This window comes from Equus asinus, chromosome 5 (genome assembly GCF_041296235.1).
Source record: "Equus asinus isolate D_3611 breed Donkey chromosome 5, EquAss-T2T_v2, whole genome shotgun sequence".
In the NCBI taxonomy this organism is placed as follows: Eukaryota; Metazoa; Chordata; class Mammalia; order Perissodactyla; family Equidae; genus Equus; species Equus asinus.
Window position 1 is genome coordinate 77,414,294 of NC_091794.1, and position 15,665 is coordinate 77,429,958.

Genomic DNA, 15,665 nt, shown 5'->3' on the forward strand with positions numbered 1-15,665 from the left:
CTATAATTGTGGCTATGTTAGGGCTTAAGTCTGCCATTGTGTTTTGTTTTGTTTTCTGTTTGTTCTGTGTTTTTCATTTCTCTGTTTCCTTTCGCCTACCTCTCTATGGGTTACTTGAACATTTTAGCGTTCCATTTTGATTTATCTATAGTGTTTTCTAATGTATATGTTTGTATAGATTTTTTAGTAGCTGCTCTAGGTATTACATTATATACTTAACTTGTCATGGTCTCCTGGTGTCATCATTTTACCAGTTCAAGTGAAGTAAAGAATTCTTACCTCTCTTTACCTCCTTTTACTCTCCTTCATTTATAATTGTCCTAAATATTTCCTCAACAAACATTTAGGACAACATCAGATTGTCTTATAATTTTTGCTTCAACTATTGTAATTTAGAAAACTTAAGAGGAAAAGGAAATCCTATTGTATTTACTCATATTTTTTTTCCTACTGTGTTCTTTCTCTTTTCCTCATGTTTTAAGATTCCTTCTTTTATTGTTTCCTTTCTGTTTAGAGAACTTCCTTTAGCCATTTGTTGAGGTATGTCTGCTGTTGACAAATTTTCTTAGTTTTCTGTCATCTAATAATATCTTGATTTCCTCTTCAATCCTGAATGATGTTTTTGCTGGGTGTAGGATTCTGGATTCTTTTGTTTCAGCACTTGAAAAATACTGTGCTACTTCCTTCTGACCTTCTGGTTTCTGATGAGAGATCCACTGTTATTCTAATTGTTTCTCTCCTATAGATAAGGGGTCATTTTTGTCTGGCTGCTTTCAAGATTTTTTGTCATTGTCAGAAGTTTATCTCTGATGTATCTTGATTTGGGTTTCTTTTGGTTTTATTCTATTGGAGTTCCTTGAGCTCAGTTTCTTGAATTTATAGATTTACGTCTCTTGCCAAATTTGAGAGATCTTCAGCAATTATTTATTCCAGTACTTTTTCATCCCCTCCCTCCTTCTCCTCTCCTTCTGGGACTGATGACATGAATGTTCTGTCTCTTGTCGTAGTCCCACCAGTCCTTGAGGCTCTTTTTTTTTCAGTCTATTTTCTCTCTGTTCAGATTGGATAATTTTTATTGTTCTACCTTTGAGTTCACTGACTCTTTCCTATGTCCCCTCTGTCCATTCTACTGTTGGGCCTATCCACTGAGTTCTTTAAAATCAAAGTTATTGTGTTTTTCTGATTCTAAACTTATAGTTTGGTTCTTTGTATCTTCTATTTCTTCACTGAGACTTTCTGTTCTTTTTCATTTGTTTCAAGCATGTTTGCAATTGCTCCCTGAAGGATTTTTATCATGGCTGCTTTAAAATCTTTGCCAAATAACTTTAATATCTCTGTCATCTTGGTATTAGCGTCTATTGATTGTTTTAATTCATTTTGAGATCTCAAAAAATTAGAAAATATGACTTTTTTTATTGAAACCTGGACATTTTCCTATTAAGTTTTGAAACTCTAGATCTCGTTTAAACCTTCTGTTTCAACTGGGTTTTTTGACACTGTTCTGGGAGGGAAAGTGGGGGCACTGCCTAGTTACTGGCAGGTGTAGGTAGAAGTCCAGGTTCCTCACTCAGTCTCTGTTGATACCTAAGGTGGGGGACTTCTTGTTACTGCTGGGCATGAGTGGGAGTCCAGCTCCCTACTTGACGTTCTCTGACAACACCCAGGGAGGGGTTTTGGAGTGCCCCACAACAGCCTCACAAAGCAACAGATCTAGGCTCCAGCTTGGCCTTTGCTGATGTGGGTCAGGGTGGGGCCACAGTTTTTTCTGTGTTGTCTGTCTAGCCTGGAGCACTTATTGTCTACAAGTTTCTTCCTTGCTAGCCTCCCTCTTTTTCTTGGTCCTTTGGCTAGAGAATGCAGGGTTTTTCTGGGGCTTTTTTTTGTCTGTACTCACTGTCATCTTTGGTTGCCAGTTTCTTCAGCTCCAAGAAAGCTCAGGGAACTCACCACCATGTCATTCCTCGGGTCCCAAGGTCCCTAGCCAGTCTCGCTTCTCTTCATCTTTCAGAGTCGTCTTATGTTGGTTTTATATACAAAGTTCTGGATTTTTAGTTGTACTTAGTGAGAGGTATAAGGAAAAATACCATAGTCCCAGAAGTAGAAGTCCCTACTATGATTACTTTTAAGTGATGTTTGAGGTGGACTGTAAAGGAGGAGGAATAATTAACCCAACTGGCGGAGAGGAGAGTGTCAGAGAGAAGCAGCAGAGGGTGTTCAGCACAGGTGTGTGAAACCGCAGGGTGTGTCTTGAGAAGACCTGATGTGACTGAAAGCTGGGATGCATGAGGGTGGTGACTGCAGGAGACTGGAAGAATAGGCGAAATCCGCTGGGGAAGAGCCTTCCTGTGGGGAGCTAAGGGTCTGAGCCTACTTTGCCTCCTCCATCTTCCATCCCCATCCTCCCATCTTGTGTGCCTGACCTCCAGTAGGGGTACTGGGAGATGAAGTATGGCAACCAGGTAGCCAAGCGAAATCTGGATTTTTTTTGTTTTTAGGAAGATTAGCCCTGAGCTACCTGCTGCCAATCCTCTTCTTTTTGCTGAGGAAGACTGGCCCTGAGCTCACATCCGTGCCCATCTTCCTCTACTTTATACATGGACGCCTACCACAGCATGGTGTGCCAATCAGTGCCACGTCCACACCCAGGATCCAAACCGGCAAACCCAGGGCCACTGAAGCAGAACTGTGCGAACTTAACCACTGCGCCACCGGGCCAGCCCAGTGAAATCTGGATTATTGAAGGGCTACCTGACTGCCCTGGGCACAGACTGGAAACCTGAGGAAGGCTCCTGCCTCCCACCACCACCTGAGCCTGGGGACTGAGCCAGGCCAGAACTGCTGGACCCTGCTGTCTCTCTTCTCCCTCTCTCAAAAACCCGGTACACCCACATATATACGTAAGCCTCAAGCCTACACTTCTTCATTGCTTCTGTGGTCCAATGGAAACTGATAGGTAGTCAGAAAACTGCTTCTAACTTAACCTGTGACCTTGGGCACATTATTTCCTCTTTCTGGGCCTCAACTTCCTCATCTATAAAATGGAAGTAATGGTAATCCCTGTGCAGCCAGCCTCACACGGTTATTGTGAGGATTAAAGATGAACTGATGCCAAATGTCCATCACCTGATGAGTGGATAAACAAATGTGGTACATTCATAAAGTGGAATATTATTCAGCCATGGAAAAAAAATGAAGTTCTGATACATGCTACAATTGGATGAACCTTAAAAACATTAACAAGTGAAAGAAGCCAGTCACAAAGACCACACATTTTATGATTTCCACTTATATGAAATAACCAGAATAGGCAAATCTATACAGACGGAAAGTAGATTAGTGGTTGCCAGGGGCTGGGAGGTGGGCAGGGAGGAACAGGACTGCTCGTGGGTACCGGGGTTCACGTTGAGCTGATGAAAATGTTCTGAGATTGATTGTGGTGACGGCTGTCTGTGAATATACTAAGAACCATTGAATTGTACCCTTTTAAAAAGTGAATTGTAGCTCAATAAAGCCGTTATTAAAAACAATAAGATGAACTGATGACCACAACTATTTAAAATCATGATAATAATCTCAGCTGACTTTTATTCAACATTTACCATATTCCTGACACTTTTCCAAGTATTTCCTATGTATTATTTAATTCTTACAAAACCCTGTGGGTAAATGTTTTATCCTGATCTTACCATTGAAGAAATTGAAGTTCAGAGACAGATTAGTTAACTTGCTGTGATCTTGCAGCTGGTAGGTGACAGAGCCAGGACTTGGACCTGAGGTAGTCCGACTCCATAGCGCTTCACTCTGTTTGTACTTATCCTGGTCACATCCCCACTCTGGAGCGCTTACTCCTACGCATTCATGTGAATACATCACGTACCTGACACTGGGCATGGGGAGGGGCACCGTGACTACTGTGTGTGTTCTGGAGCAGAGGCCAATGCACCTCTTTCACTCAGTGACATGTGCCAGCACAGAGCAGGGCCAGCCTGGCTGCTGAGCCCCTTGTAGGCAGGCCCCAGATGCTAGAAATGATTGGGCTTCTGCCCACTCTGGCCCCACCTAGGGCTTCAGCTCTCTTCAGCCCACAGGTGTGGAAGACCTGCAGATTTTCATTCACTTCACAAATATTTACTAATGCCTACTCACTAAACAGGCACCTAAGAGAGGCAAGATGGAATAGCAAAGACCTAGACTGCCTCGGTTCAAATCTCAGCTCTCCACTTATTATCTATATGACCTTGGCATGTTATTATGTTCTTTAAACACTCTGAACTTAAAGGAGGATAATAATGGAGCAATAACAGCTACCTCACACCCATAAGTCATAATTACATGAGTTAATGTATATAAAGCACTTAGAACAATGCCTAATACACAGGAAGTGCTAGATGGGGTCACTATTATTGTGTGCCAGGCACTGTGATGTCAGGCGCTGGGCAAAGAATGTTGAATAAGATATACTCTCTACCTTCATGCATACTATAACCTACCTTATTTATGAATATGTAAATAAATTCGAGTCCTTCAGGGAGAGAAGAGCTACATTAATTATTGTTGGGTTTGACAATACTGTATAGAAAATCCAAAATAACAGTGGCTTACAAAACATAAGTTTATTTCTCCCTCCCAGAAAAGTCCAGAGAGGCAATAGTGTGAGTTTCACAAAGTTGTCAGGGGATCAGCAACTTCTTGTTGCTCCCCGATCTTCCGCCTCCCAGTCAAAATTGGCGCTCAAGTTTCAGATATTCTGTCTACATTTAAACCAGCCAGAAAGTGGAAGGAACAAAGAATTGCACTCTCCATGTTTTTGTTTTTGTTTTTGTTTTGAGGAAGATTAGCCCTGAGCTAACTGCTGCCAATCCTCCTCTTTTTGTTGAGGAAGACTGGCCCTGAGCTAACATCCATGCCCATCTTCCTCTACTTTATACATGGGATGCCTACCACAGCATGGCTTTTGCCAAGTGGTGCCATGTCTGCAACCGGGATCTGAACTGGCAAACCCTGGGCCACCAAGAAGCAGAACGTGTGAACTTAACTGCTGCACCACTGGGCCAGCCCCTCCACTCTTTAAGGAGAAGTTGGGGTCTTGCTCAAGGCAGACACAAGGATGACATAAGAAATGACTTGCTGCCTGTGATGGTTAATTTTATGTGTCAACTTGACTAGGCCACAGGGTGCCCAAATATTTGGTCAAATCTTATTCTGGGCGTATCTGTGATGGTGTTTTTGAACGTCATTAACATTCGAATCAGTTGACTGAGTAAAACAGATTGTCCTGCCTAATGTGGATGGGCCTCATCCAATCAGTTGAAGACCAGCATAGAACAAAAAGGCTGACCATCCCCTGAACAAGAGAAAATTCTTTCTGCCTGACTACCTTCAAACTGAGACATGTGTTTTTTCTGCCTTCAGATTTGATCTAAAACATCAGCTCTTCTGGTTCTTGAGGCTGCTGGTCTTCAAGACTGGAACTACCCCGTTGGCTCTCCTGGGTCTCCAGCTTGCCAGCTCATCCTGCACATCTTGGGACTTGTCAGCCTCCATAGTAGTGTGAGCCAATTCCACATAATAAATCTCTTTATAAATATACACGCACACATCCTATTGGCTCTATTTCTTTTGGAGACCCCTGATGAAGACACAGCTCATCTGTAGGGAATGTGGTTATCAAACAGCCTCTAGCAGTTGGCTCCTTCAGGCTGCACAGAGCCACTTTTCTTGAGGTCAAATCTATCCCAGAGTAGCTTCTATCAGGTGACTGAGAGAGTGGGACGAGAAAAGCCCAGCCATTTTGGCCCAACAGGGTCCCCTCTGACAGGCAATAAGAGATCCAGAGCTCCCCACTGGGTTGGCTAAGACGTCACAGTTTGACTTCTTCCTCTGCCCAGTCCTGCTTCTGCACCCTTCTTCTTACAGGTGTTGATCACTAATAAATACCTTGCACCCCAGATTCCATCTCAGCTTCTGACTTCAGAGAATCCAACCTGGAAAACCCACATCGCATTCCCTCAGCCACACAGAACTGCAAGAGAAGCTGGGGAACAGACTTATTCCAGAGGGCCATGTGCCCACTGTAAAATAGGGAGTTCCACTACTAATGAAAAAGGGGATGCCATAGCAGCTCAGGGAGCCCAGGGGGGCGCAATGAGGGGTCAAAGGTTCAGAAAGGGGCAGAGGCAGGTAAAAGATGTTTCAGGCACTTGGAAAATGTGGGTTTTGTTTTACCACATCAAAATTAAGTATTTGTGGTTCTGGTTTCCAGTGACAACAGATAAGTTCAGTCAGACTAACCCTCTCATGAATAACAATTACACTAGCTGGAAAAAAGTATTCTAAAAAGACAATTCTTTGAAAGCACTGGCAAGTGACCAAACGTAGGCAGAAACTGGAGGTAAGCACCCTTGAAAAACAACTGTAACTGGTGAGGTTGGTGTATCTGTGGCCTTTTGCTGAGAGCACTCCCCAACCTGCAAGCAGCTCTGGTGGAGAAAAGAAACAGCTGCACTGTTCTGAGGTGTCAGAAAACTGAATTTGGGGCTGGCTGAGCAACCAAAGAGAGGAGAAATCCTGGAAAGAAGAGAATCACAGAGAGGGTGATCCCCAAAATTTGTAGAAAAGAAATCCCCTCAAACGCTTGTTTGACTGCTAACCTACACACGCACAGGGTCAACACCAGGCAACCCAGAAAAAAAAAAGCGGCAGCTAGAACGTGAAAGAACTGGGTGAGGATGTCAGCTTTGGCCCACTGCTGAAGAGAGAATTTGGAGTTGAAGTCTAGCCAAGTTAGCTTCCTGTTAGAAAAAAACGTTCTTCAAAGGGACATAACAGAATCTAGAATCCTGAAATATGTCATTTATAATGTCCAGTATCCAACAAAAAATAGCAGACAAGTGAAGAAATGGGAAATGTGACTCATAAGTCAGTCAGTAAAAACCTCCCCAAGATGACACACATGTTAAAATTAGCAGACAAGAATTTTAACGCAGCTGTTATTACAGTTTCAAAGACATAAAGAAAAATGTATACAAATGAGATACCACTACATACGTACTAAAATAGCTAAAATTAAACAGACTGACAATACTAAGTGGTGTTGAGGACGCAGGGCAACTGGAACTTAGATACACTGCAGGTTAGAGTGTAAAATGGGACAAGCACTTTGAGAAAAGGGTTGACAGTTTCTTATCAAATTATACTTGCCGTATGACCCATCCATTCCACTCCTAGGTATTTATCCAAGAGTGGTATTTATTCAAGAAACAAATGTTCACAAAAAGTCTTGTAGATGAATGTTCACAGACTCCTAATTTATAAGAGCCAAAAGCTGGAAACAACTCAAATGTCCATCAATAGGTGAGTGGATTAATAAATTGTGGTATATTCATGGAATATTCAGTGGAATATTACTTAGCAATCACAAATAACAAACTCCTGATACATACAACATGTACGAATCTCGAAAACATGATGCTGAACAAAAAAAGCCCGGCATAAAAAAGTATATATTATTCTACTTATAGGAAAGTCTAAAATAAGGAAAAACTAATTTTTATTGATACAAAGCAGATCTGTGGTTGCCTGGGGCCAGAGCAATAGAGAGAGTCAATGCAAAGGGGCACGCAATAAATTTTTGAGGTGATGAAAATGTTCTATGTGTGAATTATGATGATGATTACATGAGCGCATACATTTTCAAACTCATCAAACTGTATACTTAAAGTGGGTTCATTTTATTATATGTAAATTATACCTCAATAAAAATTATTTTAATTTTTTTAAAGTAAAATGAAAGCAAAATAAACACTATCTCAGATCAACAAAAACAGAGAATCATCACCACCAGACCTGTACTACAAGAAATACTAAGGGAAGTTCTTCAGACTAAAGGAAAATGACACCAAGTAATCTACAGGAAGGAAAGAAGAGCACCAGAAATGGTAAATATGTGGCTGTGGTAGGCAGAATAGCAGCCCATCAAAGGTGTCCATGGCCTAATCGCCAGAATCTGGGAATATGATGTGTTATGTGGCAAAGGACGATTAAGGTTGCAGATGAAATTAAGGTTGCTAATCAGCTGACGTTGAGATGGATAGATTATCTTGGATTATCTGGCCCAGTGTATCACAAGGGTCCTTATAAATGGGAGGAGGCAGAAGAGAAAGTGTTGGAGAGCAGATGGCCTGTAGAAGCTGGAAAATGCAAGAAAACAGATTCTTACCTAGAGCCTCCAGAAAGGAATGCAACCCTACTGGCACCCTGATTTTAGCCTGATGAGACCCGTTTCAGACCTCTGACCTTGAAAACTGTAAGGTAATAAGTTTGTGTTGGTTTACACCATTAAGTTTGTGTTAATTTGTTACAGCAGCCATGGGAAACTAATACTGTGGGTTAATATAAAAGTGGCTTAAAAAATTTTTTTCCCTCTCTTAAATCTCTTTAAAATGCATATGAAACACTGTAAGCTATATGCTGGGGTTTCCAGCACATGTAGATAAAGTACACCTGACAACGATCTCTCAAAGGACTGGGCCAGAGGGGGAAAATGGAACTATACTGTTGCAAGATTCCTATATTTTATGTGACGTAGTGCAATACTTATTTTATCACCAGTAAGGGAGGGGTGTTAAAATCTCTAACTGTGATTGTGGATTTAGTTTTTTTCCCTTTAGTTCTGCCAGTTTTTTTCAGGTAATTTGAAAGCTCTTTTATTAGGTGTATACACAATTTATATTTGTAAGTCTTCATATATTGATCCTTTTATCATTATAAAACATCCTTCTTTTATTCTGGTAATAATCCTTGTCTTGAGGCTTATTTCGCCTGACATTAATTTTCAACATTCCTTGGATCAGTGTTTGCATGGTATATTTTTTCCCAAAACTTTTACTTTCAACTTATTTGTATCTTTGTGTGTAAGGTACATCTCTTGTAGACAGCAAATTGTTGGATCTTGCTTTTTAAGTCAGATTCACAATCTCTGTTTTTTTGGTTTTTTTTTTTCTGCCTTTTCTCCCCAAATCCCCCCAGTACATAGTTGTATATTTCTTTAGTTGTGGGGCCTTCTAGTTGTGGCATGTGGGATGCTGCCTCAGTGTGGCCTGACGAGTGGTGCCATGCCCACGTGCAGGATCTGAACCAGCGAAACCCTGGGCTGCTGAAGCAGAGCGCGTGAACTTAACCACTTGGCCATGGGCCGGCCCCCACAATCTCTGTGTTTGAATTGCAGGGTTTAGTCCACTTACATTAAATGTAATTATTGATAAGTCTGGATGTAAGACTGCCAATTGCTATTTGTTTTCTATTTGTCTCATTTGTTGATAGAACCAGCAGACAAAAATTCAGCAAGGATATAGATGACTTGACCAATACTATCAACCACCTTGACCTGACTGACATTTATAGAATGTCATACCTAACAACTGTCTAATACACATTCTTTTCAGGGGGATATGGAAGATTCACCCAGACAGGCCACATTCTGGGCCATAAAACAAGTCTTAATAGGGGCCAGCCTAGTGGCATAGTGGTTAAGTTTAAATGTTCTGCTTCCGTGGCCCAGGGTTTGCCGGTTTGGATCCTGGGTGCGGACCTATACACCACTCATCAAGCCATGCTGTGGCAGCATCCCACATACAAAACAGAGGAAGACTGCCACAGATGTTTGCTGAGGGATAATCTTCCTCAAGCAAAAAGAGGAAGATTGGCAACAGATGTTAGCTCAGAGCCAATCTTCCTCAACAACAACAACAAAAGTCTCAATAAATTTTTAAAAATTGACATTGTACAGAGTATATTCTCTGGAATTCAATTAGAAATCAATAAAAATAAGCTCTCTAAAGAGCCCAAAATATTTAGTAAACAATATACTTCTAATTAACTCATGGGCCAAAGAAGAAATAGCAAAGGGAATCATAAAACACTTTTAACTGAATGATAATAAAATACAACATGTAAAAAATGTACGGGATGTAGGTAAAGCAGTGCTTAGAGAGAAATTTACAGTTTATATTATAAAAGAATAGGGGCCAGCCCTGTGGCCAAGTGGTTAAGCTCAGGCGCTCCGCTTTGATGGCCCAGGGTTTCGTGGGTGCAGACCCTGGGTGTGGACACGGCACCACTCATCAAGCCGTGCTGAGGCGGCGTCCCACGTAGCACAACCAGAGGCACTCATAACTAGAATATACAACTATGTACCGGGGGGCTTTGGGGAGAAGAAGCAAAAAAAAAAAAAGAAAATAATAATAGAGGCTTAAAATCAATGATCTAAGTTTCTACCTAAGAAGCTAAAGAAAGATGAGCAAGTTAAACCCAAATCATAAGAAAGGAAATAATAAAGATTAGGGTAAAATTCAATGAAATAGAAAACAGACAAATGATAGAGAAAATTATCAAAGCCAAAAGTTGATTCTTTAAAAAGATTAATAAAATGGATAAACTCCTAGCAAGACTGATCAAGAATAAATGGAGAAGTACAAATTGTATATATATCAGGAATGAAAGAGAGGATATCACTACAGATCCTACAGACATCAAAGGATAAAAGGGAGGGGATTCTGTAAAGATGGTGGCTATGGTGGCAGCGTAGTTTTTCAGTCTCTTCAGATCCCCAAATAAAAGCTCATACAGTGACTGGAGAGTAAAATTTTTAAAAATATGGACAACATTTACAACAAAATTTGGTGACAAGTTAGCTCCACACACACAAAGTACAAGCCGGTGGAGCAAACCACCAAGAGCCACCAGACCGGCACAGGCTCAGCATCTGTGCTGGAGAAAGAAGGAAATAAAGGGATGGCATCTGGCAGAACAAGAACAGGAGAACCTCAAAAGAGCAGACAGGTATTCACTGGAATCAAGACAAGCCAACCGAGAATGGTAAATGAAACCAGGAGGGATTTGCCGTCTAAAATAGCAGGTGAGTGTAAGGCGGCCACAGTGAAGACCAAGGGGCTGTGGCAGGTTTGGCTCCTATGAACTGTCAAAGTCAACCCGCCAGGGCTTCCTTCTAGCACCATGTCCCCCATTCAGGAGAAACTGCTGGGAGCAGAATCAAAATGTAGTAGGAGTTGTACCACAGAGAGGAAGGAAAGGGAAGATGGACACCAATACAGAGGAGGGGAACAGAGCCAGAATATCCCAGAAAGCAAGCAAGAGCAAACAACAGAAGAGGAGGCTCTGTGATGTTCTAAAAGCCCTTCTGAGCCCCACCTCATTCTTTTAGTTCAGGAAAACTAATTACACGGAAATTGAGTGACAGAAAAGTCTCAAAGTCACATCCCACGTAAAGTTATTATAAAAGAACCATAAGAATAAGATCACTACAGCCAATGAAGCACATCAGGGAGATGTGCCACGAAACAGGTCAAAGCTGCAACCACCTATTTCAAAACAAGCCAAAGACGCTAAGAACGTGACACAGTATGTGAAAGAACATAAACCAGAATTAGAAAAAGTCAGAAAGGAGGTGACAGGACTCAGGAAAGGATTACAGATAAAAGGAAAAAATCATTCTAGAAATGAAGACTAAACTAGAAAGTACCCAAGAGCAAACAGACACAATAGATAATGCCTTAAATGGAAGATTAAAAAGAGGAAATTTTTAAAAATCAAAAAGAAAGAGATAAAAAGGATTAGAGAGACATTGACAAATACTGAAATAGGCAAAAAATGTATACATAAAAGATATATATATAGAGAGAGATAATATGAATCCTTGAAGAAGAAAACCAAAGGGAACAAAACAAATACTAAAGACTGTTCAAGAAAATTTTCCTGGGGCCAGCCCGGTGGCACAGCGGTTAAGTTCGCACCTTCTGCTTCTCGGCGTCCCAGGGTTCACCAGTTCAGATCCCGGGCGTGGACATGGCACCGCTTGGCAAAAGCCATGCTGTGGTAGGTGTCCCATATACAAAGTAGAGGACGATGGGCAAGGATGTTAGCTCAGGGCCAGTCTTCCTCAGCAAAAAGAGGAGGATTGGCAGCAGTTAGCTCAGGGCTAATCTTCCTCAAAAGAAAAAAGAAAATTTTCCTGAAATAAAGAAAAACTTGAAACTACATTTTCAAACAGAATACTGCAAAGCTGAGACTATGGTCCCAAAACAATCAGCACCAAGACATATTCTAAAAAAATGGCTGAGAAAAAAAAAATCCTTTGGGCATCTAAAATTCACACACATACACACAACTAAGAAAGGAAAAATTAGATTATTAGGCTTTTCCAAGAGTAATACTTTGTGTCAGAAGAAAATGAAGTAACATTTGTAAGGGACTCAAGAAAGGAAAGTGTGAACCTAGCAAAACAGACTTCCTAAGTGTAAAGGGCACAAACTGTTATCAACATGCAAGATCTCAGAGAATACTGTTCCCAAGGGCCCTTCTCGGATTAGAAAACCAGCTTTGGACAACCAAAGTGAGTAGAATAATTTAAGGACTGGAGATGAACATTAACAATAAGGTTACTTGTAGAACTAAAACTACTAAGGGCTGAGAAGGAGAGAGTACAGTATATAATACTACACGCCTTGACCCTGTAGGTTTACCACAAACTTTTTTAATGAGGTGGGGAACGGGAAGTGCATTTGCAAAGTACTTTTGTAACGTTTTCAGTAATCATATTGGTGGTAGTATTAATATTGTTATCCTGAGAGTGCTTTGTGTATGCAATAAAAGATATGAGTAATTATGGGATATTCTAATTCTATCATCTCCTGTGTCTTTGAAAACCAGGCTTCTTGGTATGGAAGAAAGGTGCTAGAGAAGAGATTAAACAAAAGCTCTTTAATCTTGAATTTGAACTGTAAGTATCAATACATACTCGAAGTATTTTATCCCGTGTGTGTGTATATATGTGTGCATAAGTATGTATGTAGGTGTGTGCATATACACTATATATACATATAGTCTCCTAGCTCTGTCCACTGAAAAGGCTTAGCTGCCGTCTTGAAATGTAAGTTCTCATTTAAAAAGCCCAAGGATTCTTTGAGGAATGGCTGACTCCAGTCTGAGGCAACAAGTGTACAAGATGACCCAGGAATATTTTGTTATATCAAATAGCAAGGAAAACTATCAAAGATTACTAGGGTCATCTCAAAAGGACTCAGGAGCCAATCTGGTGAGACTCCACTAGCCAAAGTGGGGGCAGTTGGCACTTCAATAATGACAACAATTCCAACTGATTGAAACCCATCAAAAATATATAAATCCATAAGATCATAATGATATTTTTTTAAATGGCCACCTTTTGAGGATGATAAGAATCCAATCCATTATCTTGAAAACTGGTGGAAAAGGAAAGAATCAAGCACTTATTCTGCCTTTTCTATGTGAACTATGCACTCAGAAACCAAGTAGATGTTTCTCCTTACAAAAATATTTCAACTAATAAATAAAATGAAATTATAGAATTAATGGCACCACTTTGCAATCCTCAATGAATTAAGGGATACAAGTAATAAGCATCGACACCTGAAAAAAATCATGAGCATAGAGACAATTAGATTTATATGCCTTTTATAGTCTTGCCAAAGTGATCAAATCTGAGTCTGATCCAGCCACCAATTTGCAGGAAATACTGCGCACACAGGAACATTTAAAACTGCATCATGAGTACATAAGCAGCAAAATCCAGTGTTGTCAGAAACTCGACAAGTCAAATGGCCCAGGTTCTTCAACAAATAAATTGTAAGGATTAAGAAAGGGATGAAGGGGATTTATAGATTCAGAGACAAAGACATCAGTTATTTAAATAGACAAGACTAAAGTATAGTATCTATGGATGTATATTTGGATGATAAAGCTATAAAAAAGATGTAAAGAAGTAAATACTACAGTCAGGAAACAGTTACTTAGGGCAGAGGAAGGGGACTGTCATGAGGACGGGGCACATGCACATGACTTCTGGGTGGGTTCTAGTTCTTGACAGGGCAGTGTTTGCCTTAGAATAATTCATTAAGCCTTACATTTTCTTTTCTTCTTCTCCCCGAAGGCCCCCAGTACATAGCTGTGTATTCTAGTTGTAGGTCCTTCTGGTTGTGGCATGTGGGACGCCACCTCAGCATGGCCTGATGAGCGGTGCCATGTCCACACCCAGGATCCAAACCTGCAAAACCCTGGGCCACCGAAGCAGAGCACGTGAACTTAACCACTCGGTCTCAGGGCCGGCCCCCTTACATTTGTTTTGTATGTTTTCTACATTTGTGCTTTATTTTACAATGAATAGAGTATTAAAAAAATAACAAGGGAGTGTTATGACCAACTTTATGCCAATAAATTCAACAACTTAAATGAAATGGACAAATTCTTTGGGAAACACAATTTACCAAAACTAACTCAAAACTTAGAATGTATATTACATATATATATCAAAGAAATTGAATTTGATATCAAAAACCTCCCCATAAAAAAAATCCAGGCCCAGATTATTGCACGGATGAATTCTATCAGTACTGAATAACACTACCAATCTTACACAAATGCTTACCAAAAACGGAAGGAAACACTTCCTAATTTGTTAGGAGGCCAGCCTAACCCTGATATTAAAACTTTCTAAGTTTATCAGAAAATGGGGGAAAATTGAACACCAAATATATTTTATTATATTGAGGAATTATTAATTTGTAGGTACAACAATGGTAATAAAACTCCTTATCTTTTAGCGATACATACTAAAACACTTACAGGTGAGTTGGAATCATATCTAGTTTTGCTTCAAAATAATCTTGGTTAAGGGAAGAGTAACCAAGTAGTTGAGGAAATAAATAAACCAAGGTTGGCCATGAGTTGATAATCACTGAAGCTGGGTGACAGGTACATGGAAATTCATTATACTATTTTCTCTACTTTTGTGTATGCTTGAAATTTTATATAATATAAAACAAAAAATAACTGCAAATGATTGAGACATTAAATATATCAAAACTACCAGTTCACAACAATAATTTAGAGAGACAGCAAAACGAAATAAAATCATTCAACACCACATTGCTAAGGACACCAACTTTGAAAGAGATAAATAAAGGAAGAAATTTAAGCATTTCTCTTGCCCTTCTGGGATGAACTTTATTTCAGGGAAACCAAACAGCCCTGGAGGATGTGAAAAAGTTTCTCTGTACAGAATGAGAATAAAAGAAGAGGAAATAATAGCATTAGAAAATCATCATTTTGTATTCCCTAATGAAATGCTCATTCCTAAAATGGTCATTAATGGATGGTAAGACAACTGGGGGAACACTTGACGGGGAACTCTATCATGCAGGATCAGGCTATCACCACCTGAAAATGGAAGGAGCCTGGACCTGAAATGGGCAGGGGAGGAGAGCTGTCTAACCAGGAACACCTGTGCTCCTGTGCAAGTGAAAAATAAATCTTTGTGTTAAATCATTGAAATATGGGGCAATTCACTATAGAAGTTAGCTTACTGTAAAAGTATACCATTTATATACATTAAAACACATTAAGCACATAATTATATATATATATATATATGTATTTAAAGATACATACACATCCAAAAACTTACTGAACACAGGGTGTCCACCTAGGTCAGCGAGAGGAATGAGAACAGGGGTTGGGATCAAAAGCAGAAAATAAAGCAAGGGGCCTTGTATCAACTGATGATGAGAATTCACCATGCTCTGGGCAGCATGGTTGAACTATTAAGGAACAAA